Source organism: Mustelus asterias, chromosome 19 (assembly GCF_964213995.1).
Source record: "Mustelus asterias chromosome 19, sMusAst1.hap1.1, whole genome shotgun sequence".
NCBI lineage: Eukaryota > Metazoa > Chordata > Chondrichthyes > Carcharhiniformes > Triakidae > Mustelus > Mustelus asterias.
The window spans coordinates 61,185,393-61,198,608 of NC_135819.1; the positions used below are offsets into that span (position 1 = coordinate 61,185,393).

A 13,216-nucleotide genomic window follows, 5' to 3' on the forward strand; every position below is an offset into this window, starting at 1 on the left:
ATGTATCCACACTCTGGATACATTGAAACTATTCTACAAAGCACTCTTTCACTCGGGTCACTAGCCTGGACATATTCAGCTTAGCACTAATTCATCTCTGAATCATTTATGCTGAGCAGAGAATTTCCCAGTAATCAAGAACCAAGCAGCCTCAAAAGTGGTAATCCTCTTGTGTAAACGATCAGAAACACTGTGCCTAGAGATGGCAGCAACCAACACGATATTATGGAGGCGTGGAAACATAAGAGTTGTACATTTTTCAAGACCCACTTGAATCAGAAAGATCCTCTGAAGAAATCAACTTTTTCTCTAAAATATGTCAACCGAAGCTCATTACTAAAATCAAACTTTACAACAGTGGCCCGCCTATAAATACACGTCAGCTATAGACAATGTCAAACACCAGTCTCTAGATGCATCCGAGGCTATCTTCCCGATTTCAGACAAAATTTGAATAAACACTTAGTGAATCTACAAAAAAAAAGCTAAATCTGGACGAAAAAAAAATTTGGGAGAAATAAAAAATAAAATATTGACCAAGGTTTTATTAATTTGATTCACACCCCGAGATGTATTTATTTTCCTGACCGTGCATAAAGGACCGTGAAAATTTGACCAAAAAAAAACTTATGAATAGCAGGAGCTGACAGTGTCGACACTTCTGTGCTTACCTTGTAGCGCCACTTGTGTCGGCAAAACAAAGATTCCTGCTGGAAATAGGCTAGGCTGCTTTCAACAATGAAAGGACTGGCTCAGTGGAAACACAGACCTTCCACGGCACAGCTCTTCCAAATCAAAGGGTTAGTGCCACACCACAAGTTCGCTTCGTGAAGTTGGGGAGAATGTCAAGCATTAAAATTGACGGCAGCCTCCAAATTCGCAAGACAAAAAAAAGCCCAAGATGAGTGAGATCGCCACCACGCCCAACGCACGAATACCTCGCCTTGAATCAATCAGTGCCAGAGAGAGAGAGAAAAAAGTCAAACTTTCTTGACAAAAAAAAAGAGGAACAGACCGCCCTGTATATACTTATCGCATTTTTCGGCTGGAGTAACAAATGTTGGGAAGAAAGAGATCCATTGGAAAAGCAGAACATGGAGCCAAGAGTGGTTCGGTCACTAAATGGTTAAAATGGGAGGCTGACGTCAAGATCAAACTTGAAATTTAGGGATTAAGACCCAACAATATTTATTTCAATTTATCACAATCCTGTCCCCTTGAATTGTCTGTGTGTGATTTCCCCCCCCCCCCTTTCCTCTGGATTATGGACAAAGGGAGGGGGTCGCCTCAACAATAGGAATCAGTCGATGTTCTCCTGTGGTAGGGTTGGGCTGGGAGCCGGGTTAATCATAAACCTTCGCCTTCCGTGAGGAAACCGATCTCTTTTATTTAAAAAAATAATTAAATCCATTTAAACCGGAGTCAAAGGACAGACATTTCAGGGTTTTGTAGCGCTCCGGGAGCAGCGCAACCCGAGCAAGAAGTTAGCTTTGCTTTTCCAAAGTTGAAAACCGAAAAAGGGGGCAGTCGCCACGCGCCCCGAGTTCATTTAACTTTTTAAAAAATTCTTTTTTCTTCTTTACATCTTCAGTCAAACCAACCAGGGGATGAAGAGGGAGGGAAAATAGTGAGGAGATAAACCAGCAAGAATTTAAACCGATAAATAAATATTGATGTGCCCAGGACAAGGCAGCTCCTCACCTTAGCGTTTGGAGCTTGCTTCAATCGGAGAGACTTGAGGAAGGTGAGTGACTTCTCATGACTCGATCTGGGTTTTAATCCGGGGGGGGGAGGAAGGACTCACCTGTGGGCGATGCACACATCCGCTCCTGGAGTAACAACGACGCGAGGAACAGGAAATGGAATCGGTCGATTCGTGGCGAATAATTGGAGAGGAGCAGAAAGGCTCTCCCGTCGCAGACAAGTTGTTGGTGTGTGTGTGGATTTTCTCCCTGTGGCTTCGAGTGCGGGGGAGACTGAGGCTGAACAGCTCCTCGGTGGAGTTTAACCCCCTCCTCTCCCGGGATGTTCGGTGGGGGTTTAACCCCCCTCCTCTCCCGGGATGTTCGGTGGGGGTTTAACCCCCTCCTCTCCCGGGATGTTCGGTGGGGCTTAACCTCTTCCTCTCCCGGGATATTCGGTGGGAGTTTAACCCCCCTCCTCTCCTGAGATGTTCGGTGGGGTTTGACCCCCTCCTCTCCCGAGATGTTCGGTGGGGTTTAACCCCCTCCTCTCTTGGGATATTTGGTGGGGTTTAACCCCCTCCTCTCTTGGGATATTCGGTGGGGTTTAACCCCCTCCTCTCCCGGGATGTTCGGTGGGGTTTAACCCCCTCCTCTCTTGGGATATTCGGTGGGGTTTAACCCCCTCCTCTCCCGGGATGTTCAGTGGGGGTTTAACCCCCTCCTCTCCTGAGATGTTCGGTGGGGTTTAACCCCCTCCTCTCCCGGGATATTCGGTGGGGTTTAACCCCCTCCTCTCCCGGGATGTTCGGTGGGAGTTTAACCCCATCCTCTCCCAGGATGTTCGGTAGGGTTTAACCCCCCTCCTCTCCTGAGATGTTCGGTGGGGTTTAACCCCCTCCTCTCCTGAGATGTTCGGTGGGGTTTAACCCCCTCCTCTCCTGAGATGTTCGGTGGGGTTTAACCCCCTCCTCTCCTGGGATGTTCAGTGGGTTAAAACCCCTCCTCTTCCAGGATGTTCAATGGGGTTTAACCCCCTCCTCTCCCAGGATGTACAGTGGGGGTTTAACCTCCTCCTCTCACGGGATGTTCGATGGGGTTTAACCCTCTCCTCTCCTGGGGATGGGGGAAGAAAATGCTCCACACATAACAGCATCAAAAACTGGCACAACTTCTGAGTTAGTCCGACGACCTTTTTTTAAAAAAATCTTAATCTGATTGTGGCTTTAATTTGAGACTCATGTTAGCACACACGCCAACCAGCCTTCTGTCTGCTTATCTTAAACAGATCATTGTGTTGCCATTGGCTGTATGGACTTGTATTTCGGTGATTTTTCTTTAAGTATGTGTGTGTTTTTCTCTCTCTCTCTACCCTGCTCCTGTCCTGTCTCCCTGGCCATTTCACCCTCTATCTACTCCAAAGAGGTGGATGAGGGTAAAGCGGTTGATGTGGTGTATATGGATTTCAGTAAAGCGTTTGATAAGGTTCCCCATGGTAAGCTTTTGCAGAAAATACGGACACATGGGATTGAGGGTGATTTAGTGGTTTGGATCAGGAATTGGCTAGCTGTAAGAAAACAGAGGGTGGTGGTTGATGGGAAATATTCATCCTGGGGTTCAGTTACTAGTGGTGTACTGCAAGGATCTGTTTTAGGGCCACTGCTGTTTGTCATTTTTATTAATGACCTGGATGAGGGCATAGAAGGATGGGTTAGTAAATTTGCGGATGACACTAAAGTCGGTGGAGTTGTAGACAGTGCGGAGGGAAGTGGCAGGTTACAGAGGGACATAGATAAGCTGCAGAGCTGGGCTGAGAGGTGGCAAATGGAGTTTCATGCGGAAAAGTGCAAAGTGATTCACTTTGGAAGGAGTAACAGGAATACAGAGTACTGGGCTAATGGTAAGATACTTGGTAGTGTGGATGAACAGAGGGATCTGGGTGTCCATGTGCATAGATCCCTGAAAGTTGGCACCTAGGTTGATAGAGTTGTTAAGGAGGCGTACGGTGTGTTAGCTTTTATTGGTAGAGGGATTGAGTTTCGGAGCCAGGAGGTCATGTTGCAACTGTACAAAACTCTGGTGCGGCCGCACTTGGAGTATTGCATACAGTTCTGGTCGCCGCATTATAGGAAGGATGTGGAAATGTTGGAAAGGGTGCAGAGGAGATTTGCCAGGATGTTGCCTGGTATGGTGGGAAAATCGTATGAGGAAAGGCTGAGGGGCTTGAGGTTGTTTTCATTAGAGAGAAGAAGGTTAAGAGGTGACTTAATAGAGGCATACAAGATGATCAGAGGATTAGATAGGGTGGATAGTGAGAGCCTTTTTCCTCGGATGGTGATGGCTAACACAAGGGGACATAGCTTTAAATTGAGGCGTGATAGATATAGGACAGATGTTAGAAGTAGGTTCTTTACCCAGAGAGTAGTAAGGGTGTGAAATGCCCTGCCTGCAACAGTAGTGGACTCGTCAACATTAAGAGCATTCAAATGGTTATTGGATAAACATATGGATGAGATTGGAATAGTGTAGGTTAGATGGACTTTAGATTGGTTTCACAGGTCGGCGCAACATCGAGGGCCGAAGGGCCTGTACTGCGCTGTAATGTTCTATGTTCTATTGAGAGTTTTTTTTTAAACAGGATTGAGAAATGTGTCGAGTTTTCTTTTTGCCGAACTGTCGCCGACGTGAGTTTTTCGGACGGTTTGGGAAGAACTGAAAATTGTGGGACTTTAATGTTGACGGCGGTTCAGCAAATTGTTTGAATCTCACGATTCAACAGGGGAAGAAGCCTGACATTGGGAGACCATTGAGTTTAGCACCCGAACGGGCGGTGTCACTGGTATTAAAGCAGCTCTGACGAAGGGTCATCCAGACTCGAAACGTTGGCTCTATTCTCTCTCGATGTGGAGCTATTCTCTCTCCACAGAGGCTGTCAGACCTGCTGAGATTTTCCAGCATTTTCTGTTTTAGTGTCATTGGTATTACTGGCTCATTCCAAATATGCGACCACACGTATAACGCCACCATTACACATATTTATCTGGCACTTTTCACAACTACTGGATGTTTCAAAGTATATTACAACCCATAAAGTACTTTTTGAAGTTTAAAGTTTATTTATTAGTGTCAGAAGTAGGCTTACATTAACACAGCAATGAAGTTACTGTGAAAATTCCCTAGGCACCACACTCCGGTGCCTGTTCAGGTACACTGAGGGAGAATTTTAGCATGGCCAATCCACCTAACCAGCACGTCTTTCAGACTGTGGGAGGAAACCAAAGCACCCAGAGGAAACCCACACAGACACGGGATAACGTGCAGATTTTGTACAGACAGTCACCCAAGCTGGGAATCGAACCCGGGTCCCTGGCGCTGCGAAGCAGCAGTTTTAACCACTATGCCATCACTGTTGTGATGTAGAAAACACAGCAGCCATAACAAACTCTCTCAAGCAGCGATGTAATTGTGGCTAGATAATTTGTTTATTTTTGTGATGTGAGCAGATGGGACTTTGGCTCAGTGTCTCATCCAAAACATAGCACCTCCAACAACGCAGCACTCCCTCGGCACTGCACTCGACTGTCAGCCTTGATTTTGATGCTCAAGCTTGAGAGTGGAACTTCAACCCAGAACTTTGCCACTCAAGCGAGAGTTATAACCCACTGAGCCAGTAATGTCACTCGATGTATTGTGATAGTGTACAATGGAAGTCCTTTGTACTGTATTAACATCCGTGCTGATAAGTGGGACAGTTGCTGGAAACCAGAGACGCAACTACAAAATACTGAGCTGCCATAACATATGTGTAACATATAGATGCAGCCCTGTACATCATATATCTATAAATTAAATACCTGTAAAATAAAAAAAACATATAAAATACACAGCTCAACTTTACAGAAAGGATATGAATCAATTGCCTTTTCATTATGCACAAAATTCACAGTGCAGTTATTGTAGAAGATCCATATCTATAGCTGGTTCCACTATCATTCGTTAAAATTGAGGAATTGCAATTGAGATTATTCTTTTAGGGATGTGGGTGTTGCTGACAATACTGGCATTTGTTGCCCATCCCTAATTGCCCTTGTGAGCAGTTAAGAGGCAACTACATTACTGTGGGTCGAGAGTCACATGTAGATCAGACCAGGCAATGATGGAAGATTCCCTTCCTTAAATAACATCAGTCAACCAGATGAGTTCTTCCAATAATCGAAGGTAGTTTCATGGTCACCGTTACTGAGACAAACTTTCAATTCCAGAATTTTTAAATAGTATTTTTTATTAGTTGAATTTAAATTCCACCAGCTGCCGTAGTGGAATTTGAACCCATGAGCCCAAGGCGTTAGCCTGGGCCTCTGGATTATTCACCCAATTACATTATTGTTCCCCATCAGATTAAGGTGGGACTAGATGCCCATTTTTACCCCCCCCCCCCCCCTCACCTCTGTGTACACTATCATGTAGATGCAACATCTATTGAAGTCATAGAGGTTCTCAATGAATTTTCATCATTGGGCAAACAAATCTGAGAATGACACATCTGATTTCCTGTTTTCTGTTTTTGAACTTGGCAAAAGTAGGAACCTCAATTTGCCCTCAAACCCATTCTTTACTTAGTATCTCGTCTTTCTACACTATTATTCCCAGAATCCACAATTACGCAACTTCTCTGTGTGTCTATAAATATATATATATATATCAGGGAAGGAAATCTGTCACCCTTGCCTTGTTTGGCCTACATGTGACTCCAGATCCACAGCAATGTAGTCTTAGCCCTCAGGGATGGGCAATAAATGTTGGCCCAGCCAGCAATGCCCATGTCCCACAAATGAATTAAAAGTACCTGTGGCAGAGCAGGGTTGCTCTACTAAACTAAGTAGGATAGTAGGATCAGGACAGAGAGAAAGATTATTTCTTAAAAGGAGCAGTGGAAAGAATCCTTGCAGTTGTTGCCTCAATCTGATCCTGCCTGCCCCCAAGAGGCTAGTTAGAGTAGATTTGATTTTGATGCTTGGGTGCAGCTGTGCTGTGTTGGGGGAGAGTCTTAACAATAGAGAGACTAAGAGAGGAAATTGATAACAAATGTTTTTTTATCTCCAATATCTCTACCATCTAAAGTGAATTCACTGTCCACTTCTTTTTATGTATCCATCTTGCTAATAAATATTATTCCTCTCAGAGTTTTTGCCTCCAAAAAATAATAACAACCAACTCCTTAGCAAGAACCCTTTCAAACTCCCAACACCCTTCCTTCCAGCCTGCTACCTGAAATGAATCAACATTTTGGGATTTACTCCACAACTGTCATGCCTCCAGATCTGTGATTTATCTCATCAGCTTTCATATGAGCTTCCATCCATTTCTTCCTCATGAAACTGGCACCAATATAGTCATGGATCACAGGTTTGAATACATATCGTAATTGATGGACTGCTGATGGCTAGATCTGACTTACCAACCTTGCTCCCTTATCATCACAGCTGAAAGAACACCCTGAAGAGTGGAGCAGAATCAATTGCAAAAGATCTCCAATTAATAACTCCTTTTCATGCACTATCATCCACAAATATGAGGAACTCATTAGTGAACTTATAAGCATCCAAAGTCAAGGCTGTCTGCACAGCTGCTTCTGTGTCTTCTCTCCTGACACTATTTAATTCACAGCCTTCCTTTCTGCCTTTTTCACAACTGAGCTTCATCCATCCCCTAATCCAGCTTCCGCCTAATATCTCCCCCATCCCTCATTTCATTACACTCATTTCTTCCTTGGTCCCCTCTTTGCCATCTTCTTCCAATTAAATTTTCACTCCTTAACCCTAGTCTCACGAACATCTCCATTATTTAATACTATTTCTACCTCCTTCAAAAAACAATATCAATCTTCCCTTCAAAACTTCTGTGCTGTCTACCATAGAACCATAGAAAAGTCACAGCATAGAAGGAGGCCATATGGCCCATCTTGTCCATGCCAGCCCGAAGACACCCAGGTGCCCCTTCTAATCCCACCTTCTTGCACCATAGTCCTGTTGCTTACAACATTTAAGGTCCAGATCCGGGTACATTAATTCTCTGGTGGTCTAGTGGTAAGGATCCGGCACTGCCACTCATGTATCACAGTTTCAGTTCCCTGTCAGTGAAGGTGACTTTCATTTGCAAATTATTGACCTGGTTAAGAAATTGGCTGAGCACAAGGAAAAAGAGTATGGATAATGGGCATGTCCTCTAATTGGTAAAATGTCCTGAGTGATGTCCAGCAAAGATCTGTACTGGGCCTCAACTATTCGCCACATTCATGAACAAATTAGATGATGCAATAGACAGTCAAATATCCATGTTGTCAATGGCGCAAAGATAGGTGGTCTTGTAAGCAATGTGCATGGAGGTGTAGCATTACAATGAGATATTGATATGGGCAAAGGTTTGACACATGGGTTGCAATGTAGGCAAATGTGAACAAAATACTGTGGAGGCTGCAAATCTGAAATAAAAACAGAAAATGCTGGAAAGACTCAGCAGGTCTGGCAGCACCAATGGAGAGAAATGGAATTAATGTTGAGTCCGCATGACATCTTCAGCACTGAAGCAGAGTCATATTGGCCTCGAAACATGAACTCTGTTTCTCTCGCCACAGATGCTGTCAGATCTGCTGAGTTTTTCCAGCATTTTCTGTTTTTACTTTATGTTAGGAAAATGTGAGGTCATCCATTTTGGATCTAAAAAAACGATAGAGCAGGGTACTTTCAAATGATGAAAGCTAGAAACAGCAGTGGCACAGAGGGATCCAGGTACATAAATTGTTAAAATGTCATCAAAAGGTACAGAAAATAATCAAAAAGGCTAACTGAATCCTGGTCATTATATCTGGAGGGGTAGATAGAATACAAGGGATAGAAATAATGGGGGTGATTCTCCCATTGTGACCCACAACTTTTCTGGCGTGTCGGGCTGGGAGATGCGCATGTCGGCCATTTCGCGGGTTCCCCACGAGCTTTTACGACCTACTCACATCTCCCAATGAGGACAGACCCCTGAGCCAGATTTTCCACTGCAGATGCCACCCTTGCAGTGTTGGCCTGGGTCTCACGCTGTGTCGGCACCACCTCCTGCAACAGCACTCTGTTGGACTCCCCTAAACAGCCTTGCAGTCGCAGCATGGTTGCTGACAGCCCTTCCACAACTCCCCGGGTTTCCTGATACATCTCCACCAGCCTTGGGAGGAACAAACCCAGAAGCCCAGCAGCTGGCTTGGGGACATCTGAATCCCGGCCTCCGGCAGACCTCCGTGTGCCCGAGCCCTCGGATGTGCCCACCTCCACCCGATGTGCATCAGCGGCTGTGATGTGCTCACCAGTTCATGACCCAGAAGCCTCAACACTAAAGGTACCAACTGTGGTGATTGCCTCTGTGTTGGTGGGTTGTGTGGTACATGACAATGCCGCTTTAGTGGTGCTGCCCTCGGAGGATTCCTCAGTGCCTCCCTCCGAGATGTCATCCAGAGGGTCGTGGGCAGTTTGCTCCATAGCAGCGGGGGCGCCCGAGGGGCCGGGTTCCTCTGGGTCCAGAACTGTAAAAAAGAACACACATGAGGGGGAGGGAGGCAAAACATTCCATGCAGCATCGCACTTACTTAGAGGAGGCCTAGGTTGAGTCTGCGCTTCTGCTCACTTGCATGCTGGATGCCGACCTGGCTGTCAGTAACCATTCGGGAAGGCCCATCACCCCCTGCCAGCTCCATGGCAAGCTCTTCCATGCTAGTTAGCTGCCGCAGGTCAGGCACACCACCACCAGTCTGTGTTGTTTCCCGTGCGTTGTGGATGTTCTTTTCCTGTGGGAACATAAGGTGGATAGCAAGCATTAACATATTGCAGTGCATGGTGCGCAATGCGTGCCTGTGTCTCGGGCGTTGTGCTGACAGTTTTGGGGAAAGCGGTCACCACTGAAGGGTGCTCATTGAGGGGTGAGGGGAAAGGGTTAGATTCTGTTCCTGGGGGAAGGGTAACTTGTTGCATGCCCTTCAGGTGTCTAAGCAGGGTTTGAGATCCGTGCCAAGCATGTGCGGGGTTCCAAGTGGGATGCACACTTGCCCTTGCTGCTCGCAGAAGGTCGTACATTTTTTTCCGACACTGCCGGCCAGAGCGCGGTATCAGGTTCCTGGCATTCACCGCTTCTGTCACCACCTCCCACAATGCTGTGGCAGATGCACCCCTTGGGTTAGGGCCCTGACCGGGGAAGAGACGATCACATCTCTCCTCCATGGCATCTAGCAGGTGATCCTGGTTGGCCTCTGAAAATCTGGGAGCAGGTTTCCGCATAGACATCTTTGTGGCCTAACTGGCTGTGTGTCCATTCCTGCAGCTTATACACAGCTCTGGCTTATTAGGGGGGTGCAGGTGCAGTGAGTGCGGCCAGTCAAGGGCCCGTAGGCAACAAATGCTTGTGAGAGATTTTGAAGGCTGCATTCAGTTGAGTGTCATGCATCCTTGGGGTGTTGATTGGCTGCCATTCAATAAGCTGCAGTGTCCAGGGGAGATGCAATACTCAAGAGAGGGAATGATCACAAGCTGGAGTTGTGCATGTCAGCACAATGCTAGTTCTCTGCAGGACAGCAGTGAGGACAGTATGTTCAAGGGATGGAGGGATTGGGTACCCACATTATCCGGATCCATGGGGACATGAGGTGGGTGGGCAGCCATGTCTGTGTGTAGGGGGAGATGGTGGGGGGGGGGGCAGCAATGAAGCCAGCGATGTCTGTGGGGGGCTTGTGGGGGCCAGCGATGTCTGTGGGGGGCTTGTGGGGGCCAGCGATGTCTGTGGGGGGCTTGTGGGGGCCAGCGATGTCTGTGGGGGGGCTTGTGGGGGCCAGCGATGTCTGTGGGGGTTGGATGGCAGTGATCTGGATGCTGGGAGGTCTTTTCAGCGATCTCCCAGCGATGTGCGCATGCACGGGTTCCTGCTCATCCCGCTGATTTTAGCCTCTTTGGTGTGAATAGGTCCCGCCCCCTGGGTTTTTAATGATATTCAAGATTGTGACCTCTGCAGTGCACAGAGTGGGGAGATTCAAGCGTGAAGTTGAACTGAGAAAACAGTTGTGATCTAGAACAGTTTTCCCATCAATTCAGAGAATCGCCCCCAATATTTCAGCTATACAAATGCAGGTGAGACTATATTTGGTGTAGCTGAATTATACTTAGACATCAAGGTTTAAACTACTACATGGAGAGATTACACAAACTAGGTTTGTGTTCCCTGGAATTTAGAAAATTAAAGGGAGATTTGAAAGCAGTTTTCAAGATATAAAGGGAAACAGATATGGTGAATGGAGAGAAAATATTTCTGCTGCTTGGGGAATGTAGATTGGGGGATTGAGGGGCGGTTGCGAGGGGGGGGGGAGGGGGGGGGGAGGGGGGGAGGGGGGGGAGGGGGGGAGGGGGGGCGGGGGGGGGAGGGGGGGGCAGGGGGGGATGGATTGGGAGGAACATAATGTAAAAATTAGAGCCAGTCTGACAGGAATGAAATTAAGAAAATATGAACACACTGAAGAGAGTGGTAGAAGTTTGGAACTCTCTTGTGCAGATGGCAACTAATGCAAGATCATTTGTTAATTTTAAAACTGTGATTCATAGATTTTTATTAACCATATAAACTAAAGGATGTGAGGCAAAGGCAAGTATCTGGAGTTAGATTGCAGATCAGCCATGATTTCACAGAATGGTGACATTGGCTCCAGAGGTGAAATGGGCTGTTCCTGTTCCAATTATTCAGTGTTTAATCGCTGTCCTTTCTCTGGTTTCACTTTCTCCCAAAGTCAGTTGATAGCACTGAGTTAGAAGACTGTGAGTTCAAGTTTCACTCTTAAGACTTGAGTACCTAATGTAGCCTAACACAACAGTGGATATAAAGTTGTCAATCTATGATACATGAGATGGTATATTAAGTAACCCTGCCTGTGTTCCAACATCAGCAAAAGTCTCATTATTGTTGATCGAATCTGATGGTGTGCAAAATAGTTACAATGTTTGCCAACATTACAGTCACTGAATTTCAGCTTAATCTATTATATAAGAAGCATTTTTGAGATATTTCTGAGAGATGCAATAATATAAAGTGCTGTGTAACTACAAGCCAGAAAATCAGAAGCTAATTAGAGATGAGAAAAGCCATTTGCTCATCTTGTGACATCCATCAAGCAATGTCCATAACCCCTCTCCCCAACGTATGTAGTCATGAAGCAAAAAGTTTATGAAAATCTTCCAGGGCTTTTGACTCCACTATTACATATGGATGTTTATTTCACTGTTGATTGTTCTTTGTCCAAAGGGGAATTTTCTGCTATGTCCTAAAAGTACCCTTCTTTAAGTTGACCCTGTGCCCCTTAGTTCTACTCTTGCTGATTCCTTGGAATATTCCAGATTATTTTTTGTGGACCCTTAATAAGGCTTTTAATAGTAATTGGGGAGTTGGTTAGTTTGAGATGCAGAGTAACCCCAACAGCACAGGTTAAATTCCTGTACCAGCTGAGGTTATTCATGAAGGTCCCACTTTTGCAACCTTGCCCCTCATCTGAGGGGTAGTGATCCTCAGAATAAATCACCACCATAGCCTATGATCATCTGGGACTATGGTGACTTTTAACATTTTAATAATATTTATATCTCTGTAGGTTCACCACGCAGAATATTTATTTTTTGGCTGGAAAGCTGGAATTTCTCCAGACTTTTCTCATATTTCATGCTGACTTCAGAGATTAGTTTCATACTCTACATGGCCTCAGTGTTTGACTGTCTCATTTCCTTGTGATTGTAAGTGTGGGGAAGCACAGGGGAGAGAGTGTGCAATGGAATTTTCAAGGTGCAGTCTGACTTGAGCATTAGGGTTCGATTTTCATTTAGAGGTGGATAGCGGGAGTAGGGAAACTTATTTCTCAGCCTGCCCCACCTCAGGAGAAAGTGCCAGCAAAGAGGGGATTTTTGTTCCCTGGGAGGGCATGTGCTAACTGGAGTCACCGACCACCGCACCTGGGAAATTTCGGGTGCAGCCTCAGGGCCATGTGCTGAGGCAGATTGTTCAAAATGGCCTACCCTCAGTGCTCTGGAACTTTGTCATAATGACAGTAAAACAAAGAACAGCCCTCCAGCCCACACCCCCCCCCCCCAACCCCCACCCCCTCACACACAAACATATGAATTAGGTGCAGAAGAGAGCCATTCAACCCCTTGAGCCTGCTCTGCCATCCAATAAGATCACAGTTGATTGATCTGATTGTAACATTCCTGCTTACCCCCGATAACTTTTCACCCCCTTGTTAATCAAGAATCTATCTTGCACCGCCTTAAAAATATTCAAAGATTCAGCTTCCATTGAATTTTGACGAAGAAGATTTCAGAAACTCACAACCCTCTGAGAGAAACAAACTCTCCTTATTTCCATCTTAAATAAGTGACTCTTATTTTTAAACAGTGACCCCTAGTTCTAGAAACTTCAACAAAAGGAAAAATCTGCTCCACATCCACCCTGTCAATACCCCTCAGGAT

General features: G+C 45.8%; 1 protein-coding gene across 3 annotated transcripts in view; it reads right to left on the reverse strand.

Annotated features, from left to right (window-relative positions):
* LOC144507995 (plexin-B2-like) overlaps positions 1-1,840 on the reverse strand; it is a 236,305-nt gene extending 234,465 nt beyond the window's left edge. Inside the window, exon 1 of one of the 3 annotated variants that reach the window (XM_078235685.1) lies at positions 1,805-1,840. The gene's annotated coding sequence lies outside the window, so the exon portion shown is untranslated. Of the gene's footprint in view, positions 1-671; positions 807-1,701 lie in introns of those variants that run through there. The other 2 variants (XM_078235683.1, XM_078235684.1) reach the window with 2 other exon arrangements.
* Positions 1,841-13,216: the final 11,376 nt, after the last annotated feature.